We start from the raw sequence: 15316 nt of genomic DNA on the forward strand, positions 1-15316 counted from the left end.
TTCTCAGTATGTACATATATCAGGTCATTGTGTTATACACCTAAAACTTAACCCAATGTTATGTTAATTATATCTCCACTTAAAAAATCACTTTAGTGTTCTGTATGAATTTTCTGTTTTAAATTCTTTCTTATTTGGGAGCTTGGATTATTTATCTATTTTTTCTTCAGCTCAGGTGTAAGAGTCCACTATCAGTATCTACTGAGGATGCCATCGATGGCATTTTTCACAACAAACTCTCTGCCTTTCCCGAAATTAGTCAGGAGTATCACACCTTCGACAGGTTGCTTCCTTCATTTCCTCTGCTTAGCGACCTTCTCTTTTCTGTCTATATCCCCTCTACCCTTTATTTGTGTACCTCCAGACAAGGATTCTTATTTTGGATCTGAGGAATGATGTCAAGAGCAGCGATGTGACTTGTCCAAGGTCACACAGCTAGTTTTATGCCACAAAAGCCCATTCAAATTTTTTCCACATGAAGGAAATTAATATTGAGTAGGTGCATCAGCACATAAGGAGCAAAATGGAAGTGAGTGGAATATTTCTAGAAATGCCACAATTGATTTTCACTCCTGTTTTGACAGAGAGATGGATGCGATGGAGGATCTGATTGCAGTTACTGTTTAAGAAGGTGATGGACTAACCAACATTAGTTTTAGCAAAGGTTAAAGAAAATGACCGTCCTTCGGTCTAGCTCCATGTACTGATCTTAAATATTAATTAACCACAAAGGGTTCAAGCTCAAGGGTATGAGCACCAGCTACTCAGAATGTAACCCTGACAGATTTCAGGAACGCAGGCCCCAAGACAGTCCCAGGAAATATCCAGGAAGCAAATGGTCATAAAGTTCTCAAATTTCTTTGACAAGGCAAAATGTAATCTAAAAATTTATTTTCTGCCGAAACCATTTGGCTCAGTGGATAGAGAGTCGGCCTGTGGACTGGGGGGTCCCAGGTTCGATTCTGGTCAAGGGCATGTACCTGGGTTGCGGGCATATCCCCAGTGGGGGCGGGGGGGGGGTGTGCAGGAGGCAACTGATCGATGTTTCTCTCTCATCGATGTTTCTAATTCTCTATCTCTCTCCCTTCCTCTCTGTAAAAAATCAATAAAATATATTTTTAAAAAAATTTATTTTCTGTGTCTTTAGATTCAGAAACCATATTTATATGGCAGTTATCTTTCATATATGGAAATAAAATTTGTCTCACACGGTTGAGTTTTATCCTTTTCTTTAAAAATATAAAAGCTCCATAAAACTCTTGAGACAAGATCAAATATATCATAATATATAAAGCATTGTGTCCAGAGAAACTGCCACAGAAGGATAAAGAGAGGAAAGAAAGATAAATGTCAGTTGTTAAAAATGCATGAACAATCATACAAAGCTGAGTTACTGTGCTGGGTTCTATCCTGTGCTTACATGCGATTTTCCCCATCCTCTTAAGTCAATTAAATATTATGCTTGGGTTTTTGCATGATCTAATTAATGTAGCAATTTCCCCACTTTGCAAAGAAGAGTCAGTTAAAGCTAGTGTTGGGTTGATCACTGATTAGAACCTAAATGCCAGTTTGCTATTTTAATATATCTTTAAATCAACTACATCACTTTGTCTACATATTGAGGAGGTCTAATTAGATTTTTTTTAATGAAGAGGACTGTCTTTATAATGAAGTAAATAACTGATATTTATGAAGACAGCTCTTTACAGAATAAAAGTGAACTTTGCTATAATTTAGCATAAGCAAACATGTAGTTCCTGTTCCCTTAGAGCAGGGATGGGGAACGTCAAGTCCACGAAATCATTTGGTCTGGCCCTGCCAAGGCATTAGGAGTGTGTTAATTAAATATTTGACCAAATATAACAGGCTATTTTTTAAGTTAATAATTCTGTATGGCCCTTGAATAATGTCAAAATATCCAAATGGCCCTTGACAGAAAAAAGGTTCCCCACTCCTGCCTTAAAGGATTCTTTCCAGCATCTTTTTCTTTTCACAGAAAGCCACTGACTTCACCAAGAGCACAGCAAAGCTCTCCGTAATGGGTGCACATGTCATTAGAATTAGGTGCTGCCATGTTTCTCCCAGAGAGCAGCACTGCTTACACATCCTTAAGCAGTTTCAATCTTCAGAAATCTATTCACAAATTTACACAAATCACATATGATTATATGTCTTCTTCTCTCTCCCCTTGGGAAAAGCAAGAATTCCACTGCGGGCCAAATAATGGACAGAGGTCATTCAGGGCCCCCTTCAGGGCTTCCAAGTCTTTAGAACAGATTAACAAATAAATGGGGAGAAGTCCTCAAGGAGAGCCAGATGATAATTACATTTAGCCCAGTCCTGCCAGAATGCCTTGGAAACTCTGTGGCCCATGAACTGAGTTGCTGCTTCTGGGATTGTCCCTATTCATATTGGATAGTAGAGCACTAGAATGTCTTCTTACGCACAACTGGGATCACTGGGGGTTTGAGGGTAGGAGAGGCGCTGGGCAGCCACACTCCCAGGCCTGTGGCAGTCTCCTATATCTGGTGGTCTGCAGTCAGATGAAAACATTCCTCTACTCACCAGGGGATATTGACATGCCAAAACCACTTTGCCTTAATATTTTCCATGGCACTTGATACATGAGGAAGCTCAGAGACTGATATATTTGTTTCCATGCCCCACTCGGTCCCTTTGAAAGTCTTTACATTCTCGTTGTTACCATGATGTTTAAGTAACCTGTATTCCTGCTCCCTGTGGGGAAGAGCAGGCTGGGTGACAGGAGAGGGCTCTTTCTGCATCTGCACCTCTTTAACTCACACACATGCGGTGTGACCATTTATATTTCTGCTTCCCTCACTCTTTCTGCGAGTAAGCAAATACACAATGGGGACACTTACATGACTTCAGCAATGGTGAAACGCAGAAATTACTTAATTATTTCCCCTTCTTCACACGGTTGTTAATGTCCTAACTCCCGTTTTCGGCTTTCCTGTTCCTCTCCCCTCTGCTTCCCAAGACAGCAGTACCTTTACTCCCGTTCTCATCTGCCCAGTCTCCTCTTTAGGGACTCACAACAGAGCTACCTTCCAGGAAACATCAAATCTTTAAAATTGCACTTGGCTTCAGTCAGGAAATAGATGATACACATTTAACCAAAAGGGGTCAAATGAAGTGAAAATAATTTAACAGAGAAACTATTTACAAACTAGGTGAAGATGGTTGAGGAAGCATCCGGGGACCAGCCATGAAAAGAGCCAAGGCCACCCCTTGGTCTTAACAGGTGAGAGGAGGGCAATAGCACCAGGTTCCAGTAGCACTGGAGCTTTGGCAGGCCCGGCAGGAGGTGACCCACAGGAGAACGCAGCCTCTTCCTTAGCTGGAAGGCGGGGTGTGATGGGAGGACCCTCCAGTTTTCTACTAGTGCCCGCCTTGGGCAAAACTCTAAAGAAGCAAGAAGACACGAGGCTCGAGTTTGTCTACCCACAGAAAGTGCCCTCTGGGGGCTAAGGGTCTTTCCATCCCCTGCACCCACTTCTACCTGGCATTTCACTCCCTCCACTCACCTTCCGGGACACGCACTCAGCAGCTTCTGCTGGGGTGGCCCCTCTTCCATGGCCGCACTCGCAAGGGGCTCTAACTCTGTTCTTCCCATGTGCATATTTGTCCTCCCAAGTTTGCATGACTCTTGGTACCTCCTCATCTTGTTTTAGTGCCCTTAAACCCTCTCTGTGTGTAGTCCCTTCATTCACACTGTCCTTCTTAAGACTTCTATTCCTGTAAAACCACAGGGAGGATAACTTGCAAGTTCTACCAGCGAAGGGCTGGTGAGAAGTGGGGAGAGGAGCTGTGCCCCATTTTGTCTCTAAAAGCACTCCCTTTTTTGGCTTTAAAAAGCAAACACATGAATGTAAAGTATTTTGCAGAGATAAACAACATCTTTATGAGATTAATACCTTAACTCAACACAGTGCCTACTATACAGTATGTATTCAGAAATAAATATACTGATATATCAACATCACTATTTTCAAGTAATTTCTAATGATGATTTAAGAGAAATAATAATTGATCAACGCAGAAACCTCGCAGCAATCTCATGAAATGGATTCTGAAATCATTATCACCATTTGATAGATAAGGAAACTGAGACTCAGAATGGTTTAGTCACTTGGCCAAGGTCACTCAGTAAGGAGATGATTAAGTGTGGTTTTGAAACCGAGAATCTGTCTCCAGAGAACCCGATCTTACCACAAGTTCCCACTGTCTTGTTTTTTATAAACCTCTGCACCATCACATTATGAAACTCACTGTGGTAAGTCTCTGGGATCCAAGTATAGAGGCAATCAAGTGGGCGAGGACAGAGCTGCTCCCCAGTGCCGGGATTACATCGCATTACACTCACTCAGGGTGCAATGGAGAAAAGGCATTTCTCCGTGTGGCCAAGCCAAGATAGCTGGTAGGTGTGCAGATCTACAACCTGATTTCTGCCAGACATGCTGGGGGGCTGCGGTCTGTGGCGGGCTGGGAGGGTGGCCGATGGCAGTTCTTCCTTTTCATTTGTTTTGGATTCTTCTATCTTCCACAGAATGTAACTATGTCAACACCAAGTCAACAAATAAAGCCCACAGGAGGAGTGGAGGGGAGAAGCGTGCCTCGGTCTGGCACTGCTTTAGTTTCCAGAGTCCACGTTTGTTACAAATGGGAAGGCTCTCCAAGCAGAATTGCTGATCATGAGCATTTCACAACAAGGCTGCTCTGGCAGAGCTTCATGTTGCAAGCATCGTCCTCAATGAGCTGCTTTTTCTCAGCTCATTTTCAGAACACAAAAAGTAAAGTGCTTTCTGGCTTGGCTTGATATTTGTGAAGACGAAAGACACACAAAAACACCATACTTTCTAAATTTAAAGACTTGCTTCTCAAAGTATGGCCGTGGACTCCCAGCATGGGCAACTCTTGGGAATGCAGAATCTTGGATTCCGCTCTTTCCTGCTAAAGCAGGATTTGCATTTTCACAAGATCACAAGGTGATACCTGTGCACATTAGAGTTTGAAAAAGTACTAATGTTGGCAATGACCGTCATAGCCGCCTCAGATCCTTAAGACTACCCACATCTCTCTGCACCCAGAACCTGTAAATCAGCCACTGTCCTCACCATTCCCTGACACTTCCCTCCACTTTTGGGAGGTGTGCTTGGAAGTCTGAGTCAGGCACTTCCCTTCTTCCACTGAGAAAACTCCTAACCTATCCTTCACGTGATATTTGAATGTCAATTGTCCTTTATGGATCTTAACTTTTCAGTTTTTCTCTTCCCCAGGCCCATTCTGCAAAGGCAGTCACTGTTAACAACTTTGTTGCAACTTTTCTGAAATTTCTTATAGCTATCCAACCATCTGAAATATATGTTTTGTTTTGTTTTCCAGACTTGACAAAGTACTTGTTTAATGCACATAATTTATCTTGAATCTCTTACCTTGCTATTACTTAGAGCACTTTACTTTCAAAAAATTACATTTATTTAATCAGTCCTCAAATGATAAACAATTATTTTTAGGGTTTTTTAGTTTGTTTTTGCTTTTTGGGTTGTTTGCTATTTCAAACAATGCTGGTATAAAACATCACTTTATAAGCTCTTTCCCCACTTGTACAAGTTTTTCTGTTGGCTTCATTCTCAAGAAATGGCTCTGCTGAGTGGAAGGGTAAGTGTCTTTAACTTTGGTAGATATATTAAACTTCCCTCCAAAATTTTGACACCATTTTGTACTCCAGCAGCAATAGCATTAAGATACCTGTTTCCTATACCTTTGCCATGTGGACCCTGAGAAAGAAGACACTTAATGAGAAGGGCTCCTGGTGGCTAACTGGGCTCAAATTTAAATAATAATAATAATAATAACAGCCAGAGCCTAGCATCCATTTCTACACAGGGGCTTCTCACATGAACTGCACTCCAGAGAGAAGCCTGCACTGAACTGTGTGCCTCTGCACTGGACTGTCTCCTTGTGCTGTATGTCTGCCATCTGAGCCAGCCCTTATAAAGGAGTCCCTGGAATCCTATTTCAGCCAGTAGGACTGAGGCTTACCCCATCCAATTGGAGCAGTGTAGCTATACCCCCATCAACCTACCAGAGTGACTCCACTCTGTCCAATCAGGACAGTGCCTTTTGGACCAATCAAACTGTGAGGATTTAGAGTCCTCATTTACATGAGGATGAACCAATCAGGGACCAGGAGTGGAGACTTCTGTCTCTATCAGCCAGCTTCCCTCTGGTTCGGAGAATATACTTTCCTTTCCACCAAAGACTGAAGACTGCATCTCCCTGGCTGAGCTGAAGCACTGAAGATGTCTCCCCGGAGCAAAGCAGGGCAGGGCAAAGCAGCCCAAAAGGAGCAGAACAGAGCTGTCTAGCCAGAGAGGGGCCTGACCTCAGCACTGCCTCGGAGCCCTGCTGTGATATCAGTGAACCGCTTTACAATGAATAAAGTTTTCTTCTTCACTGCGCTCCTCATTGGGGATTCCTATTGGTGTTGACAACCAGCCATAGGTTGGTAAGCTATCAGTAAGAATTATCACATTTTTTCTTTGTTAACTGGGAAATAAAAAGTTCTGACTTTACCTAGGAGTTTCCCATAGGAGTTTACTAAGATGGTGGAGGAGAGAGGGAAGTGCAGTCTAAGAAGAGGAATCCTGTTTACAGACAGATGTGAGGTTAGATCTGTGGAAGTGGCTACAGTGCGGATAGGTGGGAAGTTGGCCAGATCACACAGGGCCTGGCACACCTGCTACAGAAAGGTGGGACTCTGTTCACAAGGAAACCGGGAGGATATGGTGCTGAGAAGCTAAAACCAAGTATTTTGTTTTTTTCTTTCCACCAGTTTGAGGGAGCCATCTATTCTTGTCAGGGCACTGACTAATACTAGCAGTATCCTTATAATTGGTTTATTTGTTCCTAAAACCCTGCTTAGACAAGGTGGATGTGCATGTGGGAGGGGTGGTTTATGTCAGGGAGAAATGTTTAGTAAATCTATAGACCAAAACATTTCTTTCTGATATCCGACTGTGCTAATACAAAAATTTCTATAATGGTTTCACTAGAAACTGTCCAATTGAAACCAACACTCTGTTACTATCCCTTCCCTTCCCCCAATATTTGGTGGTAACAGTATCTTTTAGGAAATTTCATAGGGAAGATTGACACCTGTTCTATTTTTCTTGTATCCCCAAATGAGACAATCCTAACAGGATATTGACAAGTCTTTTAGGTATCCTGTTTCACTGCTTCACTCTTCTGGACATAAAAATAAGTATAATACCACTTTGTCAGAGAACTACAATGTCATTTTAAAAAGAAGCAATGGCCCTAGCCGGTTTGGCTCAGTGGATAGTGCGTCAGCCTATGGACTGAAGGGGTCCCAGGTTTGATTCCGGTCAAGGGCATGTACCTTGGTTGTGGGCACATCCCCAGTAGGGGGTGTGCAGGAGGCAGCTGATTGATGTTTCTCTCTCATCGATGTTTCTAACTCTCTATCACTCTCCCTTCCTCTCTGTAAAAAATCAATAAAACACATTAAAAAAAAGAAACAATGATTTTTCACAAATGAGTATATTTATCAAATAAAGTCTAGATCAGTGATGGTGAATCTTTTGAGCTCGGCGTGTCAGCATTTTGAAAACCCTAACTTAACTCTGGTGCTGTGTCACACAGAGACATTTTTTGATATTTGCAACAATAGTAAAACAGATTTATATTTTTGATATTTATTTTATATATTTAAATGCCATTTAACAATGAAAAATCAACCAAAAAAATGAGTTTGTGTGTCAGAGGTGTCATAGGTTTGCTATCACTGGTCTAGATCACGAGACATATGTAACCAACGATGCACTGTATGATAATGATAAAATGTCAATATCAAGAGTCATTATAATTAATTATCAATGCATAAACTAAATGGGCCTATTAAATAGGATCACCTTGGATTTGGTTGTTATTTGTATGATCATTTTCCAGAATTAAACTTATTTACACAGACTATTAAGATTAGAAAAAAAATTCTGAGGAATTATTTAATTCAGTCTCTGTTGTCAAAAAAATTCACATTAGCTTGGTAGAAATTGTTTTGGTTTTATCTTTAGGTCCAAATTATTTTTTTTCCAAAATAAATAAAGTCTGTAATTAAAATTTTCTTTTTTCAGTAATACTTGTTTGTCCTCCTAATAACTGTAGAAAAAAAATTCTACATTTCCTAGGCTTTTCAAATATCTCAAAGGATTATTTATCCTGATAATCTGATTTTTTAAGAATAGGGGCTGACATTTTAGAAAAAAAGTGGACATCTGGCTGACTAGTTATCTCAGGGCATTGCATTTTGGAAAGTATCTTTAGGGACAGGGTGAGGGAATCCAGGTATTCACCCATCATGGGTTAGCCTTGCCCTGCCTAATCACGACTTCCTGGCTCGTCAGTTCTCTGAACCTCAGTCCTTGAATCTAGCATCTTTTGAGTCCCAAATCCTGATTTTGATATCAATGTCCTAGTTGCTCAGAAAAGACTAGGAGGACTCCCTATGACAGCCTGATATGTTTGGGAGTATGTGATGCCAAATATTACTATCAACTGTTATTTTCTTAATACTTTTAATATTGTGAAAAGCACTGTAATAAACCACTTAGATACATTATCTCTTTTAAATTCTGACAGGGAGATAGTCAGGTTCTTGCTTGGCAGCTGAAGAAACAGATTTTTAGAGGTTAAACAAATTGTCTGTGGTCACGGAGCTAACCAGTGGAAAGGAAAGAAACTGACAACAAGCTCACATCCCTAACTGCAGGGATGGGATGTAGGTTGCCAACTTCCACTCTGAATGGAAGACTCTACTACTGAGTTGAGTGACAGCTTCAGACAAATGGAATTCGCATATATAATCAGTTAATTTGAATTTCACTTATTGAATATGTTTGATTTAGCTTCTATTATTAATAAAATTTTCTGAGTTAATATTCTAAGATAGATTAACAGATCTTTCAAGTTCTCAGGTATTTACTTTAAGATCAAACTAAGTTGCCAGTGTGATCTGGTTTAGGAAAACTAGTACTTTAAAGGAAGAATTTATACTTGATGTTGAAAATAATTTTTCAGGATGTAAATCTGAGAAAGTCTTTATATCAAACCCAAACAATTTTTTTCTCAAGTTAAATAAAAGTAGCATGAATGATTGAGAGTCATGTATATGGCAGCCATAAATGAATTTATTTATTTATTTTAGAATTTGATTGTTCCTTTTAGATCTCATTTGTAAGTTGGTATTTAAATGGCTTAGTGAATAATGTTATGTAAAGTCCAAAATATAATGGAACTAGATAACAATGACAATTATGCAACATTCATTCAGTAAACATGTACTGAGACTCAGTATCTGCCCAACATTGTGCCATGCACTGGGTGTAGCAGTGAAAAAAGAAGGTCTGTTGCTATGGCTCTGTCTCAGGAAGACTGAGCAGGTGCCTGGATCAGTGCAGGAACTCTGCTAAAACTCAAGTTTATGTTAAATTAAATTTAATCTCATCCTTTAGGAGGGGGAATTTTCCCAGCCTCGTGGTTATTTTTGAGACATTAAGTGATATATTACATGTGATTACTAGTATAATAAGTGATATGTTGAAGTCATTCCATATACATTAGTAACATGTAGAAAGAACAATCTATAATAATAAAAGCGTAATATGGTAATTAGATGGACGACCTTCCAGAGGCCCCCAGCCACTGCGCCCAGGCAGAGGCAGCAGCAGCGGCGGGGGGGGCCAAGCCCCTTGCATGAATTTCGTGCATCGGGCCTCTAGTTAAGTATATTATACACATCAATGTAGGATAAGTCAGGGGAAATGTATTAATCTTAGTAACTAAAGCAAAGACTTGGTAACACATATCAGCCCTTATGTATCTGAATGATTTTGGAGCATGACGATTCTTAAATAGGTATTTATCAAAAAACAGAAAGTGTACTCACCAAAGTGTTCAAACTGCATACACTATTGAGTCTTGCCTTGTAGAAGAGTGAAAAGAGAAGTAGATTTGGCATCTGGAGATCTTAAGGGTTTTTTCCTTATCTGTAAAATGAAAACAGTAATGGGACCTTTCATATGAGGATGCTGTGGGTCTCAGAATAAATCTTGTATAAATTATTTAGAAATACAGATATAATCATTACATATAAGCTATCTGATTAATTAAAATATATATATATATATATATCTGGTACATTTTTATATGTACACTATAGATTAAGTCCCTAATTCACAGATATCTTAGAAAAACACTTAATTTGAATTTGCAGCACAGTGAATTAAAAAGAATTTTTAACTTGTGAAGTGTGTGTATGCATGTGTTCATGTGGACATATCTATTCTTATCATACATATCAGCTTTAGAAAAAGTCAGGACTAAGTTGCTGAATTGTTTGAGGTAACAATTCATGGGATGATATAATTTAAAATTCTATGACTAGCATGAAATATGTGATTTTAAGAGCCAGGAGCTATCATTCAGTATGACTTCTAAATACATGAAAATAAACTTAAACTCAATATCAGTCTCAGTTGTATGACTTTATTATGATATAATATGACCCCAACTGCCTTCTGTGAAGGGGAAATGGCCCTAAACCAAAGGCCCTTGATCTTCTGAACTCTGATGGATTTGGGCAGTTACATCTAGCTGCTCTAACAACTGTGAAAAGCCGGACTACTGTGTATCCTAGAGAAGAAGAATTTGTAGCTCTCAGAACATCTTGCAGGGAGGGGCAAGGTGATGGGAGAGGGAATGGGGAGAAAACCCAAATCCTTAGTGAAATCCATTAAAACCCAAAGATGATTGGTATAGATAATTACATACTTTTCTGGTGGAAACTAGTGACAGTTGGAATCTGGGTCACTTTTTACATGGAACCAGGACTCCAGGACACAGAAGATAATGTAAGACTTTAAGTCCCTGTGAAGTTGCAGAAGGCGTTTGGACTTCCCAACTGTGAAATTGGTAGGTATTTGAGCAAATTATACCATCAAGGGGCAGAGGCCCCAGCTTATACCTGTGTTATACCGGTAAGACATATACTTACTTATTTGTAATTTTTAACCTGTCTGCTTCTAAAAGGAGAAATAAGCTCTAACTGGTTTGCCTCAGTGGATAGAGCGTTGGCCTGTGGATTGAAGGGCCCCATGGTCGATTCCGATCAAGGGCATGGACCGTGGTTGCGGGCACATCCCAGTAGGGGGTGTGCAGGAGGCAGCTGATCAATGTTTCTCTCTCATCGATGTTTCTAACTCTTTATCCCTCTCCCTTCCTCTCTGTAAAAAATCAATAAAATATATTTTTGAAAAAATAAAGGGAGAAATAATACAGTTGTATTATTTAGTATAATATAACTTTACATAGTAGAGTTAACCTAGGCCAGTGGTTCTTGAACATGGGGTGGGGGGAGGGAAGATGTGAGGGGATGGGAAGAACAATTTTTCCCTCAGGAGACATGTGTTAATGTCTGGAAATATTTTTAATTGTCACAACCAGGGGTTGCTATTGTCACCTTGTGAGTCGGGGCCAGGGCTGCTCCTCATTATATGACGTGCAGAACAGGCTCCACAGGAAAGAATATCTGACCCAAAAAGTGAATGGTGCCGAGTTGTGAAACCCTGGCTTAGGTCAGCCTTTCTTTATACAAATGAGAAACTGAACATCAGAGAGGGTCAGTGACACATGCCCCGTCACACAGTGAGCAAATCGAAGAGATAGATCCTTTAGTGTTTTTCCCATCACACTATGTAACTTCTAAAAGCTAAAAAATGGAACTGTCGGAAAATAAAGCTTCTTATGGACAAATTTAGGCTTAAGATGTACTAAATACAAAATTGCACAAAACTTGAAAACACAGAACTGCTTCCATTAGGAAATCTGGGCAACCAGAAAAATAGAGAATTTTATCATGTAATGTACATTTGATTGCATGCAGGAAAACCTATTTTTCATAATATTTAACCAAAGTACTGCCCCGCTAGTGGTTCTTACACTTTAGCATGCTTCACAGTAACTTGGGGGGCTTGTTAAAAATCAAATAACCCCCACCCTAACCCCAGAGGTTCTGACTCAGCAAGTTTTGCGTGAGGCATGAGAATCTGCATTCTTAAAAAGTTCCCAGATGATGTTGATGCTTCTAGTTGGGAGGTGACGTGTTGAGGACCACTGACTGGCCTAGAACAGGTACTCCATAAACGTTAGCCTAATATTGTGGGTTCTAAAAATATAATATCACTTTATGATGTAATCTCATGTTAGCAAAGATTAATCAATAAAGCTAATTCCCTTAGAGAAACTACAGATAGTAGAAGCAAAACTAACTTTATACCTCCTTTAACTCAAATCCTTTACTTTAAAAAGGAAGACATTAAGAGAACTTTTTAGGCTTCATTGCCTAAAAAGAAGAATCCCATTTAGACAATGGGCAAACAAAAGTATCAAATGAAAATCACTTATAGACCATTTGAGCACTGATAGTGTTTCCTTGAAGGTAAGTAAACTCAAAGATTGTGAGTACAACTAAGTATGAATGCATCATTTTTAATGTTACAGTTATGAGGAATATTCTGTATGCCACGCTGAATGAAACCTGGTCTGGTGAGGCGCTTATGCCAAGCTAAGTCTATGGGGAAAATGCCTATTGACATCAGTAAGATAAAATCCGTCCCTGAGGAACTATAACTGTCTCCTCAAATTATTTGGGGAAAATGTACATGCTTAATCAATTAAATATAGCATAAAATGTTAAGCAGTATATTCCCATCATAAGTAATCAATGTGCTACTGTTGGGAAGGACAATTTTTCCCTCAGGAGACATGTGTTAATGTCTGGAAGTATTTTTAACCCCTTCCCCGGCAGAAACGTGTATACTCGTTTTCACAAAATGTTCTTTTTTCAGTCATCGACGAGTATACTAAGAAAATATGGTAAAAAAATATGGTTTATAGGAAGACGAGTTACAAACTGTTTTCATAACCAGCATCAAAAATACTATATAGAACCAAAATAAAAAAAATTAGTCTGAAAAAGAAACGTTTTTAACAAAAAAATTGTTGGGGAAGGGGTTAATTGTCACAACCAGGGGTTGCTATTATCACTTTGTGAGTAGAGGCCAGGGATGCTGCTCATTATATGACGTGCAGAACAGGCTCCACAGGGAAGAATATCTGACCCTCTATCATGATTAATAGAATGAAAAGTAGCCCATAAGAAATTTATTTTAGTAACACCCATTTTCATTTCTTTAAGTTAGTAAAATGAATGCAAGAAATTCCAGAGACTTAAAACTACCTGTTTACCTAGTGAAGGTGCTCTAATTACCTGCCTTGTGACAGTGCCCCCATTGAGAGGCACCCAGTGACTGAATATTCAGCTTCCCACTTCGCTCTTCAATCATGGAGACAGTTTACACAGCCTACACTTTACTACCTCATGGCATCCTGTTCAAGGGACTGAACTTCACTGCCCAAGGGCGCACAGGAAGCCAAACCCTCTCAAATGTGCTGCGTTTGTCTTCCGTTGTTTAAATATCCAGCTACGTTCTAAATTTGGTGCCATCTGCTGTACCATCATCTCTGGTTAAGTCTTATTAAAATTCCTTGCCCATATCACACTGCTGCTGCAATCTCACCCTGCTACTTCTCCAGGCTTTTCTGCAGCATTCACTAAGAGCCTGCTATTCTAATGAATTCCCACACCAGGACACAGTGTGAGAGTCTAAAACAGAATCGGCGCTATACGTTTCTACTTTGATTCAGAGAGTGAGTAACTAACTGTTCATGTCAAACCTGCAATCATACCTCCAAGTCCCCTAAACACAGCACAGTTTGAATCAAGGCAGTTAACCCAACATCTTTCAGTGCTAGGACTGAATGGCGCTCTCACTGCAGTATTCACCTTGGTACTAAGTAGGCAGGATTTATTATTTGTGGAAGTCACAAAACTGCCAGGTTTGGCAAGCTAGATTATCATGTTACCACAACAGAAAACACATACAGGAAAACATCTAGCTCATTTACAAGGGAAGCAAATTTGCGATCAGACAAGAGCAATGCAGTAGCCAAGAACTGCAGTAAATCTCTTTAAACTAATAGCTACATCTAATCATGTCTTCTACAGCACCTCGGAGCAAATGAATTGCATTCAGAGTTTAAACAGTCAAATCAACATTCATTCCCTGATGGTTAGAGATGATGCTTGATAAACAAACCCTAATTTATGATTCATTTACTCCTTAAACGCTTACAGCTAGGATTGCTAACACATTGACTGTGCTTATTCAAGCATGCTAACAGATCCGGAATCTCTCAGTAATTTCTCCCTGCACCTCTTAGCATGGCTGACAGGCATCTGCCAAGGCGATAGCATAAAAACCACTGAATCATGCAAAAATATTTACCCCCAAAAGATGTAGTACAAGCTCAGCTTCCTCCAGCTTCCATAGCCCCTGAAGTGTTAATCAGAAGGTAACAGTTCCATGAGTTTCCACAGGCCAGCAGTGTGTCTCCTACACTTGACCTAGACAGCCTTACATAAGAAGCATCGGGGCTGGGGAGCTCGCTGAATGTCATCACCAGCAAGAGTTAGAAGTGTTGGCAGCAGCAGGCAAGCAGGCAGGCTGGGAGTTTGCGTGAAAATCATGAAGTCTTTCTTGTGTTTCTCTTTTGAAATATTTTCTAAGGAGAGTTAAGAATGGCTCCAAAACTGGTCTCATTCTTTTTGTGGGAAGAATGACCAGAAGCATAAAAGCTAAATCTTCCAGCGAGTGCAAGACACCTCTTTCAGTGTTTGCAGCAAACCTAGCAGAATGAATAGCTGTCTGCAAAGTACTGTGCCATGACACCTAAGATGAAGGGAATGGTATCGCAAAGTAATGACTCAAAGGCTGCCACCGAGAGCTTTTGTCTGCCTTTAACTCATTGTGGTGAGTAAGGGGAATATGTATGTATGTAATGAGAGTAATAGTTGGAGGTGTGAGTTGGTTTGCAGGATGATAACTAAAGGATTGTAAGGAGTGTTCATGTTCCTTAAACATCTTGTTGCAAGCCAGGTCAGGGCACTTTAAATCTTATATATCACATTCAGCATGGGGTGGGTTAAACCAGTGGTGCTTAATCTATTTCAATTTGAAATATTTTTGTGAAAGCAGTAAGAAAAGCCAGTGCCTCTCTGTGGTAGTTTGCAGATAACTGTTAGATGTGTGAATTAATTACTTCCTTTGTCAATACCAAAAAGGAAGATCTGAATTTCAGCATTCAGATTTTG

General features: G+C 39.9%; 1 protein-coding gene across 1 annotated transcript in view; it reads right to left on the reverse strand.

Annotated features, from left to right (window-relative positions):
• The window catches only part of SCN1A (sodium voltage-gated channel alpha subunit 1), a 122863-nt gene extending 107897 nt beyond the window's left edge, over positions 1-14966 (reverse strand). Inside the window, exons 1-2 of the mRNA XM_006766497.2 lie at positions 14451-14966; positions 9992-10091 (exon numbers count right to left, since the gene is read on the reverse strand). The gene's annotated coding sequence lies outside the window, so the exon portion shown is untranslated. The remainder of the gene's footprint in view (positions 1-9991; positions 10092-14450) is intronic.
• Between the last annotated feature and the right edge of the window lie 350 nt (positions 14967-15316).

Source organism: Myotis davidii, unplaced genomic scaffold (assembly GCF_000327345.1).
Source record: "Myotis davidii unplaced genomic scaffold, ASM32734v1 scaffold59, whole genome shotgun sequence".
NCBI lineage: Eukaryota > Metazoa > Chordata > Mammalia > Chiroptera > Vespertilionidae > Myotis > Myotis davidii.